Source organism: Octodon degus, unplaced genomic scaffold (assembly GCF_000260255.1).
Source record: "Octodon degus isolate 3935 unplaced genomic scaffold, OctDeg1.0 scaffold00028, whole genome shotgun sequence".
NCBI classification, from domain to species: domain Eukaryota; kingdom Metazoa; phylum Chordata; class Mammalia; order Rodentia; family Octodontidae; genus Octodon; species Octodon degus.
The window spans coordinates 12760571-12766376 of record NW_004524604.1 but is presented as its reverse complement, the minus strand read 5'-3'; positions in this window follow the sequence as shown (position 1 = coordinate 12766376).

The following is a 5806-nucleotide window of genomic DNA, read 5'->3' as shown; positions in this document are numbered from 1 at the left end:
TAATAATAATAATAATAATAAATTATCATCATGGTCAAAACCAGTACAGGAAATATGAAGGCAATTCAAAATTATCTATGTGATATAGATGTCAATTATATTTTTCTTTTTTCCAAAAAAGGCATGTTACTGGAAACTATCTTCAGCTATAAGATAAAATATGATTCATGGAGTTTGTTCACTGAAGTATTATCTACTTAATATCAAATTGCATAACTTGCATTGATCAAATTAATAAATGCAATATATCATTCCAATTTCTATCTTTCAAATAATTCTTTTATCTTTCTAATGACCCCTTTAATGTTATCATTGTTTCTACTCCATCAGAGACAAATACACACAAACATTTTTCTCTTAATCCTATGGCATGATATCTTTTATTATTATTATTTTTTTTTTGGCAGAACAGAGAATTGAACTCAGGACCTTGTGCTTGCCAGGCAAGTGCTATATTCTATTGAGCTATCTCCCAGGCTCCTATTATATGACCATTTACATGAATTTATCTATAGAAATGAATTGTGATATATCTTTTTCAAGCCAAATAACAGTTACTTATGATGAGGCACCACTACATATCCACCTAATCAGTTCTATTCAGTTCTGTAAATCACACTTTCGGTGTGTTTGGATACTATCTTTTGTTTTGTTTTGTTTTTTATTTTTGTTTTGGCAGACCCGGGGATTGAACTCAAGCCCTTGCACTTTTGGCAAGCGCTTATTCCACTGAGCCATCTCCCCAGCTCCAAATATATTATCTGTTGTGATCCTGTTTTTATTATTCAACAGTCTCCTGAATGTACAAGTACCACACACTAACTCATGGCACCACTAGAGCTCCTTTTTCCTAAATATGAAACTTAACAGGGGAATGAAGTTCGCCCCAGAAAGGTCAATGGAAATATCCAAAGCATCAAGTAACTACACATACAGTTATCACAAGTGTTTTTACAAACTGCTGTGGAGAAATCCAATATTTAAGTAACTTATACTTATTTCCTTGTACTCCAAAAAATTATACTGAGGGCTGGGGACACAGCTCAGGGGCACAGCACCTGCCTGGCCAGTGTGAAGCCTTGAGTTTGATGTCCAGTACCAAAGATTGGTAAGCACACATTGCACTTCTCTATTGAATTTTTTATATTAGCTCCCTCCTTACATACTGCATGTTGATACATACTGAAGTTACTTAGGGGAGTCTTAACATAGTGGTCTAGATGTAAATAGATGTAACTTTTGAAAAACCATAGTCTTGTATTGTGCAACATATTGATAGAAAAATTTCTTATCAATTGCAAGATTAAAATGAAGGATTTCTGACAACATCAAACAGAGCTTCTTCCTAGACATCCTTACCTCTGGGGCCTATGAAAATCAAAATATGATAAATCTTCATGTAGCTGAAACCAAGCAGGTTCATCACTTTATCTGTCTTGAATATATAATTCAAAAGTAACCAGCTACAGTCACAGCAGGGCTTATCTATAAATTAATTTGAAACCCTTAGAAACCTTACAATAACTAGAATCAAACTTTCTTTGTCATAAACTCAACTATCCTAAAAATTTAAATTAACATGTCTTTTGAAATTTTTGAAATTAATAAACTCAACTCACTTGTGACACTAGAGACAATGCAACAAAAGATAAAACCCCATGAAATGCTTTTTTCTTTGAATGTTTTAAAAGCTAGGGAGTAGGCCAAGTAGCTCAGCAGATTAAAGCGCCTGCAAGCAGGCACAGGGGCCAGTGGTTCGATCCCCGGGCCTGCAGTACAGGCCCCGCCCCAGGGCACACTGAGACGGCAATTGAGGCTGGGCGAGGTGGCACACACCTGTAATCCCAGCTCTTGGGAGGCTGTAGACAGACAGAGCACTATGAGTCTGATCTAGTAGTGAGACCCTGAGCACCCTGCAGACCCTTGCCTAAAATACAATGAATAAATAAATAAATAATCTAAGGAACCATGCTTCAAATGAAAAGTACAACGTTTTCATCTTTTAATGTTATTAATATCTAGGTCAGGGGGCCGGGGAGACGGCTCAGTGGAATAAGTGCTTCTCCGGCAAGCGCAAAGGCCTGAGTTCAATCCCCAGTTCAGCCAAATAAATAAATAAACAAATAAATAAATAAATAAATAAATATTTCTAGGTCATGCTATTAACATATATCCATTCCCCAAAATATAATGTAATAAAAATAACATTTCTTATATTTATTTATTACATAATAAGAAACATGAATAAGTACTTGTAAGTAAAATGTTTTTTTTTCCAATAAAATGTTGATTAGAGCTTTAAATCACAATTAGGATGCTAAGTGCAGGGGTGCACACCTGTCATCTCAACTACTTAGTAGGCTGAACCGGGAAGATCACGTAAGCCCAGGGGCTCCAGGTCAGTGTGGGTAACATGGTGAGGCCCAGTGCAAGTGAATAATTAGACGTTTAAAAGCCAGGGGGCTTTCTTAATCCCGGAAATCAATGGGTCACTTTCCAAATGTTAATTCCTAATAGTAAAGTATGAAGAAAATCACCAAATTACTTTGCTAATGCACATGTTTTTTCAGTTCTATTCTAGTTGTTTAAAAAATAGGGGTCTAAAAATCCATGCACAGAGAAATCTTATCATATGCGATAAGTAACGCACATTAGGCAGTGTTATATTTTCATCTGATAAGATGTAAGCTTTTCAACTCATTTGTTTAATATTCAGGATGTAATTTTAGAAATATATTTAAATCTTTTTGGATCAAATAAAGGTGTCTCCTATTCTCACCACTGCCAAGTCTATGATTTACACACAGTTTAATTATTCAGATGTTTATTATGTTCTACATAATGAAATTTGGACCCTCATATTTTCTTCCTCCATGCTCAATGCAGGCTGCAATTATAGCCACAGATATCTGTTTATTTGATGAATTTTGCTTCTTCTGCATAGTTTGATAAATATGGAAATAAGTCAAAACCTACTTTATATACAGTAATTAAAGTGAAAAATCTAGTCATGATGCAAATCCTTAATTGGACTCCAGGAGAGATATGCAGAATTTCTCTTTAATAATATGGGATGACTGGGGACAGAAAAACAAAGCACACTAAAATATGGTTTAGAAGCACAATTAATCACAAAACAGAAAACAACCAATTTAGCATAGCTCATTCAGTGACTCTCATGGCTCAGGTAATGTTCTTTTAATCATCTGACTCTAATATTAAGGTTGTGTCATGTGCATCTGAAATAAAATACAATATATATGCTGATCTTCAGTGTGAAGCGTGTTCTTTCGTCTAATTTGTAAACAGAGCCTTTCATAATAAAATTCTTGGACTACTTAATGACGTGTAAGTGAGCACTGAAAGCTGTACAAAATGGTTTTAACTGTATTCTTTAACTATGTTAATCCATTAGGAAAAAATTTTCAGATCTCATGATAATTTATTAGGCCTTGTGTGAATTTTGTTTGTTCCTAATAAAGTGGAATCAACTAGCCACAATACCTTTCAGGCATATGACAATATAAAGGAGATGCTTGTTAGGTGAAATTAAATTAATGTATCCCGGGACAGTGCAAATGTAGCTGGAGAATAAATTGTTTAAAAAAATACTAAGACCGTTATTATTTGTTTTCATGTACAATACACACATTTCTCTAATCAGCTAAAGATTAGCCACCAAGATTCCTTAATTTGATTGTGTAGATATTATTCTCCATATAAGTCTTTGTATCATTTCATTAAGGGAATAATTACAGGAGCAGGATTTAACCAGAAGAAACTGGATTTATTGGGTTACTTTGTTTAAATAGAAATTTCATTATTCTCTTCTGTAGAAAACATGTCAGCCCCATGCTAAGCAAATAAGAGTGTTGCTTCAGAATTTGGAAATAGTTCCTTTCCAAACTTATTCTGAATTACCTGAGTTTACCAAAACTGCCCATGTGTTTGTCTCCTAAGGGAAGCCAAAAAGAGGCTCACGACTCTATGCCTCATAGGAGTTTGATGACATTATCCCGAGGATCATTTTTCAATTCTCCAGATGTGTTCCACAAGAGAGACCATGACTGTGGCCTCCATGCTGAGAGCAGCTGAAATCAGAGAGGCTTGATGTCTAGTATTCAAATCACTGTAGAACTCTTTCTAGCCCAGTGTCCCTACCTTCCCAAGCAGATGAAAGAAACCAAAGACAACTGAGTTTAGATGGAGTCTTCTCCTGGCTTCTGTGGTGATCTGACATTTCTATGAGGCACCTGCCATAAAACTTAAAGGCCACAGAGAGGCTACCCTTTGATCTCCTTTAATGACAGCCCAGTGGCCTTTGATGTGTTCCTAGGGTGCACATTTTCATTTACAAACTGAACAACAGTTTAATAGCAAACCATTTCTACACCGAGTCAAGGTAATATCGATGTTGCTCACTTGTAGGACAACTAAACTAAGATGGGAAATTTATGTTGTTTTGATGTATAGAAGAAGTGTGTGTGTGGATTCAACTATAATTGATCTACTCTAAATAGTCAAACATATAGGGATCAATAGTTTTGTTGTGTACATTTCACATTGGGTAGCATGCTTTTCTAATAATAACGATACTAATAAATACATTTCCTCTCCGATATTTACAGCAGAGTTGAAAATAAATGCACTGTATTTACCTCAGTACAATTTCAAAAAAACATATAAAACATGTGTACTTGCTTTCCTACTTACTAAGTCTTTGGTCCTTCAGTATCCACTACAATTAGGAATGTATGTCTGGCTAAAATATTACTTAGATAGTTTTCTTCTTAAAATTTCCCATGTCAACAAATTCCCATGTCCAAAGATCAAGGATTTATAATCTTAAATTCCAGAAATATTAAGAAAAGAAATCCACCCATCTTCCCACTTTTACACAGATTAGTGACTTCTTCACAGTAGTTCAGATTAGGCATGACTGCACACCTGAACTTTCCCTTAGTGCCCTTCAAAGGAAATAATATTGGCACAAATATTAGCATGAATCAATCTTTTCAAAGAACTAAGAGAAACTACCTGCATAACAATCTTAACTATCATGTCTCTATTTCATGTCCATATCTTGTACTCTGAGTAATTGCGATGAAGATAACAATACTATACATTGTATTATTTATTGTTAGTCCTTCTCATAGCCTAATTTATTTTGTTTCTATTTTTCTTCTTCTTACCTTTAAAATACATTTTTAAAAAAGAAAAAGCAGGGAAATCATACTTTCTGCAGCTCTGGCAGGTGACATTTTAGCTGGATTAGATGCTTTTCTATGACTTTGACTCACGTTATCAGATAAACTTAAAATTACAATCCAAGAGAAAAACCATATACTCATTATTTAGGAAGTAATCAAATAATACATAGTAATTACTTGCTGTTACTATTTCAAACAAAATTACTGGACATGCTTTACTACCAAATGTTGCTTTCCTACTAAGGAAATCTGACGCAGGTTTAGTTTTAAATGGTATCATCCAGAATTGCCTTGATTTCCCTAACATCTGTGGCATGACAGCTACAAGGTGATATGCCGCGTATTAGCAAGGTAAAACCATGTCCATGAGAACAAAAATTGTGTCTTGAAAAATGGGAGCCTAGAGCTGTGTGTGTACTTAGAGATGTCTGCGCATTAAGCTATTATAACTGCGTCTGTATGTTTTCATTTCACTGGCAGGCTTTCAGTTTTGTAACAAAAAGGCTGAAATTTGCACACTAGCAACCGGAATGGCTGCATCATTTAGCGATACAGCAGCTCCCTCACACCAGGTTTTACGGCATGTAGGCCTATAC